The following is a 14,461-nucleotide window of genomic DNA, read 5'->3' on the forward strand; positions in this document are numbered from 1 at the left end:
ATGAATAATGCTGTGTGTGTGCAAAGGACTGGGCTGGGGCTCTTGGGCTGCCTAAGTGTGTACAAAGACAGTCTGACATTGGCTGTGATGCCCTCTCCCATCTGCCTGGCTGTGGGAGGGAGTAGCAGGCTTTTTGGGAGTCAGGTTTGGAAATCTGAACTGTGCTCAGTGTTGCCACCTCCATGATTTCAAAATCCACCTTAAGTCCATGAGACTAGAATTTTGCAGGGCTGTAGGGAGAAACTGGACTCCAGTACGGTTCCCATGTTGTGCTTGGACTGCTGGATGGAGACAGGACGGAGACTAGGTTACGGGGTGGAGTATGGTGTGTGGTGCAGGAGGCATCTGAGCTAACATGTTCACCACCCTGCCTGTTGTCTTTCATTCCTTCTCCCCTTGACCTTCATGGTCCCAGGTATTGAATGAGAACACAGTAGCTCAGACAAGAGGTAACTCCAACGAAATAAGAGGGTCATGAGTTTGAAATGGTCAGTCCTTGATAAGGGAAGGAGGAGAACGATTTTTCTTAAAGTGGGTTGGATGACAAGAGAAGAGGTTGTGAGTTTGTCCAGCAGAAAGACCTGCAGTTTAGCAAGAGGGAAAAATAAATGCATGCCTGTTATCCCTGATGTTAGCATTATGATCCAGGTTTAGCATTATGTTCCAATTTGAATTAACCAATTTTACTGATGTCAGGTTATTTCAAGCAAAAAAAGAAAGACTTCTAGCAGCAATGTCAGCTTTGTACAGGGAGAACTGTACAATCAGGTCTTTCATTTGCTGATGAGCATGGCTGATGAAGTGCAGTGCGGAACCACAGTGGCAGAGGGATGGACTACATAGCAGGAGTACTTTCCATTGCACAGTGAAGAGGGCAGTAAATGTATCACTGAGATAAAATGTTATATATATGCATTTACTTAGGTATGGGGGAAAACCAGCCATTCCGTTGCATTGTGGGTTGTCTGTAGCAGGTCCTGTATCTTTTAACTTATATAGCTCTTAACAGCAACTGAATTGAAATGGCAAAAAATAATGGACTTAATGAGCTGATGTCCCTTTGCCTGTGTGAGGTGCAGATAGATAAATTCAGTCCAGTGCTACCATAGATCTGTGGTGGAGGAACTATTTACAGCTGTTTACAGGAGCACTGGAAAAAAACACAGGGAAGGCAGGCACAGGCAGTATATTCTTTTGAAGCAGCAAGGGGGATTTTAAAGGCAAAACCATAGTTACTGCAGTTGAAATTAGGCCAGAAGAGCAAAATCTATTACCTAAAACCCCAAAGTTTTTTAAAAATAGTTTTTTGAGAACAAGAAGGAAGGACATTTTCTCAAATCTCGTTTGTGGCATGGTTCACAGTTCCAGCCTACTTATCTTTCCATGCTGAGGAGCAGTGGGGGAGCATAGGAAGTTCCTTTCCTTTATGCAGTACTACTGTTTGCTCAGTAGCACATCCCATTGCCCAGTGCTGTGGGATCTAGAAACGAAAGACTCAGTTGTTATAGGTTTATTGGTAAGTATGTAAGTTAGATGGGTACAATTTGACTCATCAGGATAGGGGGGAAAGAAATTAAAGCATTAGAGATATTTATTTTGTTGGTAGTAGGACTCTCAGGATGAATAGGAATGACCAAAAATGCTGAAGTGATGTCTTGGGAAAAAATGAAGGTTCAGATGTCACCAGGACATCACAAACTTGCCACCTGTAACTATACCAAATTAGAAGAGCATTTAGGGTGTGAGAGATGGTTGATTTGGGGAGAGTTGAATTGTCCTGCTAAGAATTATTTCTGATGACAAGTCAGTGCTCCTGTAAGCAGCAAATTTTGTAGGGACATAAAGCTGTAGCTTTCTCTCTGCCTTACATAGTACTTGTGTTTAACTGGGATGCATGCTCAGGTTGTTCCCTAGGAAGCAATGAAGTTGTAAGACTGTTCATGGTGGGTATCTGGGAGTGATGAGGAGCAGGAGAGCACTTTGGCTGCTGTCCAGCAAACATTTTGTTGTGGACCTTTCTGAAAGCAGGTTTTAAAATGTACCCAGAAGGGTTAACTGGAAAAGAAGATGCTGTGGGCCCAGCAGGACATGAGTCATACTGGTTGTGCTTTCCGTGCTCAGGTTTGCTTTACTCCATCCTGCAGTGCCGTTGTGTGTGACTGGTTGTGCGCAGGCGAGGAGAGGCAGAGGCCTGCTTTGCTGGTGCTGGCCAAGGGAGCACAGGAGGTGGCCAAGGCTGGTGCAGACAATTCAGTTTGGAATTTTCCCCTCTGGGTTAGTACATGACCTTTACAGTTAGGGGGTGCTGCACTACTTGTGCGATGCTTTGCAGAGGAGAGGCACGACTTGAGTCCCTGCATGCTTGTGGTTGTTGACGAGCAGCTTGTGCTTTCTGTAGGGACCTTAGTCCCTGTGTTGTTGCCAAATTCCAGTGGAGAGAATTATATTCTGCTAAAGGTATCAGCATTTCCTCTCCTCTCATTTAACTCTTTAGTAACTTGCTATGGTTCTCTTCAGAGACAGCTGAAGATCCCATTGTCTCCCTTACCAGACACATGTACCTAAGCCTCTGTTAGAAAGAACTTTATGATAATACAATAAAAGCTGCAGCAGAACTACAAAGTATTTAAAAACGATCAAAGAGGAAGACTTTAGCAGGTACAGTGAAGTAGCTCAGGAGCCAAAAATCTAATACAAAGGCTTTAGCCCTAAGTTGATTCTTCAGATCTGACACAGGTCAGTGGTGATGGACAGATGTGGCTGTCTGGTGGCTAGTTAGAAACTCAGATGTGTTGAATTTACTGTGTTTCAAGTCAGTTCCTGTCAGTACTGCATTTGACCCTACTTGGCCTTTTCCTGCTGGCAGTCTCTACACAGACACTGGTCACACTCCTTACGGGGGCAGACTGCTGTCAGTGCACACAAGCATTTAAAATCATGACTCAGGCCACAAAAACCACGACATAAAATCAGTGCTTTGGGTTCTCTGTTTGCTTTCTGTTTTCTGAAACTTTAGTGTGCATCTCAGTTATGTTTTCAAGTCTCTCTTTGGTAAGAGGGCTAGAAACTTGGGGAAAAGGAAACTTCTCTTCCTCCTCACTAAAATGATCAAATAATGGCTTAAATAGCAGCATGTAAGAGGACAAGGTCACATCAGACATAAATGAATGATGGCTGGCAATACCAATGAGTAAAAGGTGTCTAATTTTACGTAGTCCCTCCTGTGTCTCTGCTAGCACTGAATCCACACTGAAGGTAAGTGATCTTTTGGAATAGAAAAGCTTCACTAGAAAGCAGTGTCCATGCCCAGACTTTGGACATGGATAGGCATCCATGCAGAAGGAAGTGAGTACTAATGCCCTCTACTAAAACATTTCACTGTGCCAAACTTTATTGAAATGTACAAGCACAGTGGGGCTAACAGATAATAGTCCTGAAGGATTAACATTAGAGTCACGTTTTGGCCTCTTGATAACCAGCTTGGTTTCCAGAGGAGAAAAACGCATGGTGCCTCTGCTGAAGTCAATGGAAGCTGCACATCAGGCTCTCAGCTCCTGTAATAACAACAGTATAATTTTCTGGTGATGGATGGGCCAGCAGAGAAGTCAAGACACGAGTTTGTGCACCATCTTTAGCTGGGGCAGGACACTCTGAACTGCTTAAGAAAACAGTCACAAAGAATAGTCTTGCTTCTGGTTATATCACAGAAGTGTTGTAAGAGCAGGCTGTTGGAAGAGTCAAAGCTGTTTGAGTGAGAGAAGCTAAATCAAAATGGAGTTTAATATTCCCAGTGCTTCTAACTGTGGGAGATTCAAACAGGGATTTCAGGTATACAGCCAGGTACTACTTCCACTTTTTAAAATGGAAATGCACACAGCATCTATTGTGATGGTAAAAGATGGTCCAGTCTTTTGCATAGGAACTGCTACCGATCTGCACCTAACTTTGCTTCACATGCTTAGAGCCAGGTAGGATTTGGAAAAAGGCTGAATTGTTTGCTTTCTTTGTTTGGTATGCTGGTGTCTCGATGTTGGGCTGGGAGGTGCTACCAGGACTGTATAAAGCCAAGTCTCAGACTTGATGCCTTGTTGTTATGATGCAGGTCAGCTCTGTGTGTCTGAGATTCCCCTATTTGCTGGAGAGTTAATTCTGCTGTTGCTGTACCCCTCTGTGGTTTCTTCTACATCTGTTTCCTGCCTGATGTTGTCTGGTTGGGATGCAATGAGCTCAGCTTTTCCCCTCAGCCCCCTCCCACACTCCCCACAGCTCCCTCAAAGGCTGTCATCCTGAGCCTGCAGCACCCAAAACACTTTCTATCTCTTCATCTGATGCTGCTTATTGGCTTTGTTACTTGCTTTAGAAAAAGGGCTGCTTCATTTGAGAAGTTTTGAAGCCACCAACCCCTTTGTTCTCCCCACTTGAGGCTCCTTCTTGCAAGAGAGAGCAAGGCCAGCCAGCAGCACTCCCTGAGGCTGGGGAGAGAAGAGGAGCTGTTGTCTTCAAACATAGCACAGGGAGACATGTGCAGAAACCCTTAGAAGTCCCTTGGTTGTAGTATGGGGAAGGAGCACACGGCTAGCCCATATGACACTCTTCTATGCTGTGTGGCTGTGCAGTGGCTGCTTCTGCCTTGTCCCAACTGCATTTGAATGAAAGAATAAGGAAAGTTTTCATTTGTCATTAGTGGTCTCAAAAACGTGGTAGCTCTGTCCAGCTCTGGCTCCACAAGCAGGTTCTTAAATGCTTCTGAGAGCTGCAGCAGGCAAAGCCTTTGCTGTAGCATAGGCAAGTCTTTCTGAGGGAAAGCAGTAACAATAATTCAACAGTAATTTGCTGTGTACAAAGGAGAGGTGGACTTGGATACTGCTTGGCTGTTTGGTACAGCCCCTTCAGCACACTGTCTTCTGCCTGATTTTGTCATTGTGTGTTTCACTGTGAAGCTGCCTTGTCCATACGTGAACAGATAAGGTGGCCTGTCACTCAGGAAAAAAGTATCTTTCTTCAAGAACAGACTCCCTTTGGAGCCAATCATTAAACCTGCTGCACAGATGTGAAGCAGCTTTTCTGGGCCCTGTGGCTTTCCTTTGTCACCCTTGGATGTGTTTTGGGATAAGAGCATGCCGGGATGAGCATGGGGGTGCATGCAAGTCCATAGCACAAGTAAGCGTGTGCCACACAAGGCTGCATTTGAGGTCATTAGGACGTTTTTTAATGCCGCCTTTCTGTAGTGATGTTTCAAAATGAAGGCATGGCCATACTTTTGGGTATGCTTTTGGGTGCTTTTGGTTAGTGATGCACGCAGGAAGTCCTGGGAAAACTGCTGAAGGATCATTAAACGCAAAGTGGAGGAAAAAGACGAGGCTTTTTTTTTTTTTTAAAGTCCCCTTGGAAAAATGAAAATGCCACACGCTCATTTAATCTGCTGCAAAAGAATGAAGAGCTGTATTCATCCCGCTCTCAAAATTAGAAACTGTGGCACTGGGGATTTCTGTCTCAAGAACTGATCAAGCTGAAAAGAAACCTTTTTATGGAGCCAAATTGCTTTCAATCTAGATCTCTTCCCTGACCTACCTCACTATGTGGCTATGCAAACACTTGTCTCCATTCAAGGAAGGAAGTGGCAGGGGGTGGGAGGAGAACAGGACAAGAACAGCTTCTTGGGCTGGCTCAGAAATGCTTTAGTCTTCTTTTTTTGTGTGTGTGATGTGCTGCTGGGGTCTGATCTACATTTTCACACTGCTCGTGTGCTGGGAAGCCACATGGCCTGCACTCTGTGGGGTCTGCTCCTGGCTCTAGTCATGTAGGCTGTGTGGATATTTAAGGCTGCATCCCCTCATCCTTGTGACAGGAGCAAAAGGGACAGTTGAACTCGGGAGTTTTGGGGGAAAAGAAGTGGGATTACTGTATTATTGTACAGTGAAGGAGAGCTGTGACAGCAGAGCGCTGAGAGCTGAGTACATGTGTTGGCAGGTGGAGGAACTAGGCTGGGCTTTGAGGGGAAGACAGCTCCTTGGCTTTTCAGTGTCTGCCAAAGCATGTCCAGTGGACAAGAGAGGAGAAACTTTGCTGCCAGAATGGATACTGCGGAGGAAATTATTAATAATGTAAATTCTTGCATTTTCTCCACCCTCTCTCACAAGTGGAGCATCACATTTTGAGACCCAGATACCAGCCTCTATGGCAACAAGTGAGAGCAAAAAGACACTGGGAACAACGGGAACAGAAGCCATCTGTTTGCTTCTGTTACTTTGCTGTTCCTTCTTGTTTTGGCTGATGTTTTTGTTACTTCCTCAATCTGTTTCTGGTTCCTGGGACCTGGATCTTTGTGTTTCTGTGGCACAGTGTTACTGTTGTTTAACATTCATGTTGCAAGCTCAGCTCCTTGTTCTGTATTGACTTTCCATTGCTTGCACTGTGTGATTTAGCAGAGAACTCTTGCATGTTGCCTCCTGCTTTACATTTCCCTTACTGAGCACTGCAGGAGGCAGACGTGTGGTTTGCATGCACTGAGCCCCACTTTGATCCTGTCTCCTCCCCCACCCCCTGCAAACAGCATGAATCGCATCTTGCCTGCAGATTCTAGATCAGGACACATATTTTGATTTAGGAAATGTTTTTTCTTTGTTGGTAGCAGCTGATTTCATCTGAACTTGGAAACCAAGGAGTAGGGACTTCACTGCTTGTGGTATCACAGCTCTCAAGGGTTCAGGGAAACAGCTGTAGTGGATGAAACACCAGCAGCGCACAGGGTGAATGTACCACACAGGCTGATCTAGACGTGACGAACAAGTCTTGGAGACCCCCAGGGTCTGGGGTGCTTGGGTCCCAAGCTTTGGTGTAGGCCTGGTTCTAGTTTGGAGAGCTCAGACAGCCTGCATCTGTAACTCGGGCTTTGCATATATGACGCAGTTCTACAGCAGCAACATTTGCTGGCAGTCAGGGCTGTGCCAAAAATTTATGTTCCAGTGTTTCTCCTTTAACGGTAATAAGGGAAATGAAAACAGCCTGTCAGCAATGGTATAACCAGCCCTGCTCTGAAGGACCAGGGTTGGGGTGGCTGTCAGGTTGACTGCCCACATCATGGCTTGGACTGGATCTCTTTCTGGAGGGTGATTAAAGGATGGAGAGCTACCAGCATCTGCCTCCAGTCCTACACCACCAGCAGGGTGCCAGATACACTTGGAACTCTGACATGGAAACCTACGGATACCTTATTGCCATGCAAAGGCTGCTAAATGGCTGCACTGCTGGTTGTTTCAAGGGCTGCCTACTAGTGGCTCCTTTTCATACATTCCCACAGCCTCAAGCCCCAGCTGTCCTTTGTTCGTATGCCAGAGCCTTCAGCTTCTCTGCTGATAACTTCAGTTAATGTGTTTTGCATTGTCAACCAAAAAAAAAAAAAAAAAAAAAACCTGCTGTATGTTTACAATGGACACAGATTGAGAACAGTGTAACATAAATTGAATTTAGTGTTAAATGAAATTACATTGTGCAATTGTGCTGACCGTATTATTAACTTTCATACTTAATTCAATAATGTAGACTCTGTTTTCTACATTTATCTGAAACCACAAGCAGATTTTCTGATCTTCTGCACCAGTGTGATTGCAGATGTGAAAGTACTTAACCATGGGCTTAAGAGCTACCTTTTCATCAGATGCTGGGGCCTTTGCATATAATGAAGTTATAGACACCAGTACTAACCTTCAGCTTCACTCAAGTGCCAGATCACCGCTACCCCTGTGAGTGAGAGCAAGGAGTTCAGTCCCTAAGGCTACGAGTCTTTTGGCACATAAGTGGACAGGGAAGTCCCAGTCCTCTTGCTTCACCCCCTGCCTTGAACACATCCCTGCAGCTGGATTAGATTCCCCATTTTCACCCCCGTGGAGAGGCCCTTTCAATTTTAACTGCACCAAAAGGGGCAGAACAAAACTCATGCTTTTTGCAGTTGCCTTCAGTTCTTCCACCTCAGTTGCCGCGTTCCCATTTGGGAGCAGCCACCTGGCCTAGGTTCAGACCAGCCTTCCTCCATGCTGGTGTCAGCAGCTGATGACTTGTGTGACAGACCCAGTTCCAGGCAATGTCAGGTTGGCTGACTTAGGTGAGTTAATGTCCATATAGGAAGAGTTACCTTAACAGCAGCAGAAAATGTTACAGAATCACAGAATTACTGAGATGAGCAGGGACTTCTTGAGATTAAGTAGACCAAACTCTGTGCTCAAGCAGGGTCAGCTTGAGCACTGCAGTTGCCCAGGACTGTGTCCAGTTGAATTTTGAATACCTCCACAGATGAAGGCTCCACAACCTCTGTGAGCAAACTGATCCAGCCTCAGATTACCATCAAAGTAAAGAAGTATTGAGTTCAGATGGAGTCTCATGGTTTTTAATTTATGTATCTTGTACTGTCAGTAGGCACAACTGGGAAAAGGCTGGCTCCATTTTCTTCATTCCCTCCCAGCAGGTCTTCATTCACAATGATAGATCCTTTCTGATCCTTCTCTTATATAGGCTGAACAATCCTGGCCTCTCCTCATAGGAGAGATGCTCCAGTCCCTTAATCATCTCTTTGACCCTGAGCTGAACTTGCTCCAGTAAGTCCTTCTTGTACTGTGGAGCCCAGAGCTGGGCACAGGACTCCAGCTGTGGGCTCATCAGTGCTGAGTAGAGGGGAAGGTTCATCTCCCTCAACCTGCTGGCAGCTCACCTCCTAACTCTTCTGATGTTCTTAGTAATCTATACAGTTACTATCAGAGATTTTCCTTGGTATTCCAGTTTTGGCTGGCAATACAATCAATAACTAATGTGCAATCAGGACATTGTAAAGGATCCTTTCTGCCTTGGTTAGTGCTCTTTCTGCCCTTGTTAATGCTCAAAATGAATTGTCTTTTCATAAAGAGCCCCACTTCTTTAATGGTTTCTAAAGTTTTGCTGCCAGTCAGCTCAAATAAATTAATTTATATAATACACTGCTATGCTGTATCTTCTGAAAGCTGTGCAGAGCCTTGGCTTAATAGAAAGTCTACAGAAGATGCTTTGAAGCAGCACACCTTTCTCAGGTGGTGTTTTTAAGAGCTCCTCTCTCCTCCCCCAAAGCCATGGTGCACAGAACCAGGGCATTGTGGCCAAGGTCCTTTCTGCCAAAGCATGTCCAGCAGACTGGAGAGTGAGAAACTTTGCTGCCAAAATGGATACCATGGGGAAATTATTAATAATACAAATCTTGCTTTTTCTCCACCCACTCTCACCAGTGGAGCATCACATTTTGAGTCCCAGATACCAGCCTCTATGGCAACAAGGGAGAACAGAAACACTGGGAACAAGGGGAGCAGAAGCTGTGTTACATGTACTTCTCCAGCACAGGGATCCAGCAAGGGGAGGGGAAACGTGCATCCCTTTGCAGGATTCTCAGCTGTGTCTGCTGCTCTTAGAAATATGCCCTGAGCAGCTGACTTGGGTTCACAGCAATTTATCTCCAGCTCCTCACTGCCCTCTTCTACACTCAGGGCTCAGCTAACTAAATGCCTTTGGAAATGCTATTATCTCCTGTGCTCTCTGGGGCCAGAAGCAGCGTGGAGATTTATCACCTGGAACAGGAGGCTTTGTTTAGTTCTATAAAGCACAGAAAAGTTAAAGGAAGAACACAAAATAAACCCCAAACCAAACACAAAACTCTCTTTAAATCTCATGCCCTTTCTTTGCTCTCTCCAATCTGGGAATGTGCACGTATTTTGTTTTGTAATGTCATTAAATACTGTCACATGAGGAAATTGTTAGAGGAGATATACCTCCATCTCTAAAATAGGGATTGAACATCCAAATGGCCAGGAGACATTCCTGATGTAACTAAGTTGTGTAACTTATTTTCTGAAGAGCATTAGACTGACCAGGTCTCCAATACAAACTTCATTTAAAGGATACCATTGCTGGATTTCACTAAATACAGCAGCATTGGTACTGCCTTTTTACCTGAAAGATGCTGAACACACTCACAGATTTCTATACACGTAGGATGCAAGGCTGAGAATCCAGGCTGGGTCTGTGCCTGAACTCACCATCTATATTCACTGGCTCATCAAAAAATGCTGATTTAGCAGACAGAACACTGGGAGAAAGGGGGTGTGTGTGTGTGTGTGTGTTTATCTGCAGGGGAATATTTCAGTTGGGATATTTTGGTATCATCGGCGTTCTGCATTTACCATCTCGGCAGTGAACGTGACTGTCAGTCCTGTTGCAGACATGCAGCTTGGCAGCACAACAGGGCCACCAGCATGTGGAAAACCCTTTGCTCCATGTGCAACTAGTGCTGGTTTTTCTATTCCTCTCTCATTGTGGTGCCGCTGCTAGTGGTGGCAGTCACACCTCGGGAGGTTCAGAGGTGTGATCAGGCAGGGTGAGCCTCCTTCTGGAGCCCTTGCATCTGTGCTGCAATTTGTGTGAAATAAATAAGCTGTCAGTGGGACTGAATTGTTTTCTTTCCTTGTGCAAAATCAGAGAGGGAAACAGCTTCACCAGTTTGCTCTTTCTGTTTTTATCTTCTCAGTGTGCTCCACTTGGTAGTGTATTTTCCTTACCCTTGCTCTGGTCAGGTAATTTCAGATACACGAGAGGCTAAATGAGAACAAACTCTCTTGTGAGATTTATTGCATCTTCTGCTTCTAATCAAGCCAGAAAAATAGAGCAACAGACTTGCTTCTATAATCCTGTTCTCTCCATTCCAGTCCCAACTGGAAACCAGAAGTACAACAAGGAGGAATGCAGCAAAAAAAAAGTTAAAACAAATATCCTGGAATCTCTAAGAAGAGCGTGGGGTTTGGCCTGAGGTGATGGCTCAGGGGTACAGAGGGGGCGTGGAGAATTCTCCCTTCTCTTAAGTGTTTTCAGTTCCCCCTACTTAGTTGTTTTTTTTTTTTTTTGCCTCCCCCTGTCCTCCTCTCCCCGTCTCCCTCCATTTCGATAACTTTATTGCCAGGTTGGCAGTATGCATATGTTGCCAAAGTCAATACATCAAGCTCTGTTCTCGTAAGTGTTTTCCAGTCCCCCTTTTTTGTTTTTTTTTTTTTTTTTTTGCCTCCCCCTGTCCTCCTCTCCCCGTCTCCCTCCATTTCGATAACTTTATTGCCAGGTTGGCAGTATGCATATGTTGCCAAAGTCAATACATCAAGCTCTGTGCCTAAGGCAGGCTTAGGAGCAGTAAATGAGAAGAGCTGGTCTTGATCCATTGAGTCCATCATTCTTCCCTCCTGGCTCGATAGTGGTTTTCATCCTGCTGCCTAAGGCTCGCTGTGTAAAGCCACAAATGGGGGCCGAGTCAGGAAATTCAGTTCCATATCCCAGTAACTTCAGTTTGGGCTCACCCTCCAGACTTGCCAGAACCTAGATGAGGAGTGGAATCCCCTGCAGCCCTGTCTGTAGACCAGGTGGGCGCAGGTGACCCCGTGCCTGCTGTCCCCCTCGGGGTGGCAGGCAGAACATGGTGGTAGAGGCAGCCCTCCATCACTGCTCACAAACATGCTTGAGGCGGAGAGGAACTGATGTGACAAACACAAAGGAGGGCTAGGAGTCCTAATTAGTCCTCATTTCTAGCCTGCTAAAATACCCATCTGTCACTCTGCTGCAATAATGAGATTTGAGAAGATTAGCAGGCTACTATTTAGGCCCCTCAGCATGGCAGCTCAGTAAGGGTGCTGCCATTCAGCTTTAAGCCACACTTGCAGCAATTACACCCTAAGCAGGTTTATGTCTTGTTAGTGCTTGCATGGGAATGGCCCAAAAAAATCTGCTACAGGAATGGGGTGGGTGATTCAGAAGATGGCAAGTGTAGTATCAGCTCAGTCAAGTTGCTGTCTTGGCATCATTGGGGGAAATACTGCCATTTGGGCACATGGTAAAACAAGGACCCCGATACTTTAAAAAAATCCCTGGTTTATCTTTTTCTTTCCTAGGGGATAGTGTCTCTTTTACTTTTTACAGCACATGCTGTGCTGTGTCTTTTCCTTCGCAGAAGCAATTTCTGCTGGAGCTAGGATTTGTTTTTTTATCCAGTGTCCTAAACTGTCACGCAGTGTTGCTCTGCCTGGCTCAACAGCTGCCACCTCCCAGCCTAGAGGTGGGTGGAGTGAGTCTTGTTTTTGCCATTTGTGAAATATTTCAGGATGTAAGGCACTCATTAAATTATTGATGTTAGCTCTTGGGCATTAAACAGACGTGAACTGCAGCTCTGGATCCTGAGGGCTTTAGAGGCTTATCCCTGCCCTAATGATGGTTCCCTACTTGGGATTTTTCATGTATCTCTTACTACAGATTTGAACTCACTGCGGGATGGTGGAAGGATTTAGCAGGTGGACAAAGGGTGACAGCAAGGCTTTTCTTTGCAATATTATATACCTATGAAGCAAATCTAATTGAGCTTTGGTAGAAAAAGAGGAAAGACACACGCATGTTTTCTTTAGGAGAATGGGAAAAATTAGAAAAATGTGTTGCTGCCTCTTGACAGAATGTGTTTGCAGGGTATGAAAAGATTTTGAATAGTTGTGATTCAAGGAGCACTGCAGGTGCACCTGACATCAATTCTTGTGCTTAAGGAAAGATATTTTAGCTTGTAATGTGCCTTATTTCTATCCCTTTCCCCAGTCCTGCCTCCTTGAAAAGTGGCTGGCAGCAATAGTGCTGCTGACTTTACCTCATGGTGGTGGCAGGGTGGAGGTTGGGACGTTCAATGCAGCCTTGTCTCTGCTGTACTTTCAGCTCTTTGGCTGGGCTGTGGTGGTGAAAAACAGGACGTTGGCTGATGTGGGACAAGGAAGGGAAGGCAGCAAGCACGGCACCCTGGGCTGTTGAGATCTCTGGGCAGCTTTGTGGGCTGCTTGCTGGTTCCCAGGGAGCTGCAAACAAAATCCCACGTATGACAGGAAAATCTGCTCCTGGGTTTGACATGGCGTCCCATGTTTGTGTTTGAATGGAAGCGTTCAGGAGGCTTCTCCCTTCACCTCCTCTTGCCCAAGCATTCTCCCCTCTCTGCTTCGGGGCGTCGTGGTGGCACAAAACCCTCCTGTTTGTTATGGGGCAGAAGAAGGGGTGAGGACCATCCCTGACCCCCTTCTCCCCTCAGCAGTTTACATGGTAATTAGCTCGTCCCTACGAGACAAGCCCACAGCCCAACAGAGCCGCGATTCAGAGGCTGAACAATGTCCAATTATGCCAGCCCTGGGAGCAAGAGGCCACTCCCTGACACGTGGGCTCCATGTCCCTGGCCAGATGGCTCCTCAAACTCCCTTGGCTGGGCCAGTAACGCTGCTGGGGGAATTTGACACGTGTCAGCAGTTTTGGCTGCGTGCTTTCGTGAGCTATCAGCAGCACAGTTGCCTGAAATATTGGGAAGAGCTCTGCGTGTGCCCTAGGCAGTGCTGTCCACTCCGTGCCCCATGCTGAGGCAGTGCTGGTGGCTACAAGGGAACGTGAATGTTCATGTGTGGAGTGAGATTTTGCAGCCTCGGCTTGGCTACCTGTATCCCGCCTCTGGTTTGGTGACCTGCTGGGGATGTCAGCAGCTTCAAAGCAAACCTTTTGCTTTTCCCTTTGCATTCTAGTGCTTGTGCACCAGTGAAGGCTGAATTGCTCAGACTGGAGTTTGAATTGCATGAAGGAGGTGGCAGGCTCTGCTCCTGCCACTGCCTGGCTCAGTGAGAGACCTTAGGGCATGCCTTCTTTTTCCACATCCTACCTCCCTCAGTGATTAAATGATGCTGCTATCATCTTCTTGTTGATGCAAAGCTCCCATTATTGTTGTTATTAAATGGGAAGAGTCTTAGGTGTTTTCATCACCCAGGAAAAAATGTGGGCTCTTGCAGCTCTGAGCTCACGCTGGCTGAGAGTGAGGGCAGGAAAAGACCGGGCTCACCCAGCTTGCCTGTCTCAGCAGGTTCCATACCAAGAGCCTCCGAGGGAGGTGTGAGGAGTACCAGGGTGGCATTACGTACCCAGAGTGCTTCGTTCTGACTTGGTGAGGCTTCTGCCCTGATACGTGACAATTTAGCTTTGAAGAGGACATGACAGCCATTTACCACCTAACCTCTGGTGTTAGGAAATGGAAAAAACAATGCAGCATGTATCTGAAATAGCAGAAGAGATTACCCTAGACTGGAACTTGGCCAGGATGCTTCTGCTAATCTTGCAAAAAAAAAAAAAAAAAAAAAAGGAAACCTAGCACAAAAAAAAAAAATGCTACAAAGGATTTCTGCAAGACTTCAGTCTTCATTTTATAGTCTGTGATTTAGAAGGGAGAATATGCAATAGCCTAGCTTTCCCTTTGCACGCCATGGGACGTGGTTCATTACTGGCTCGTGGATAGGACTGCCCCTTCCAAGTTGCCTGCAGCAACTTCAGTTGATTCTGGTTTTGGGACCAGGCCCAGCCTTAATTTATGGATAGAAGTTAATGATAATGCATCCAAAGAAACAGCTGG

General features: G+C 45.8%; 1 protein-coding gene across 1 annotated transcript in view; it reads left to right on the forward strand.

Annotated features, from left to right (window-relative positions):
* ARHGAP31 (Rho GTPase activating protein 31) overlaps nucleotides 1-14,461 on the forward strand; it is a 61,345-nt gene that overhangs the window by 1,185 nt on the left and 45,699 nt on the right. The window lies entirely within an intron of this gene.

The sequence above is a fragment of the Corvus brachyrhynchos genome, unplaced genomic scaffold (genome assembly GCF_000691975.1).
Source record: "Corvus brachyrhynchos isolate BGI_N302 unplaced genomic scaffold, ASM69197v1 scaffold3, whole genome shotgun sequence".
In the NCBI taxonomy this organism is placed as follows: Eukaryota; Metazoa; Chordata; class Aves; order Passeriformes; family Corvidae; genus Corvus; species Corvus brachyrhynchos.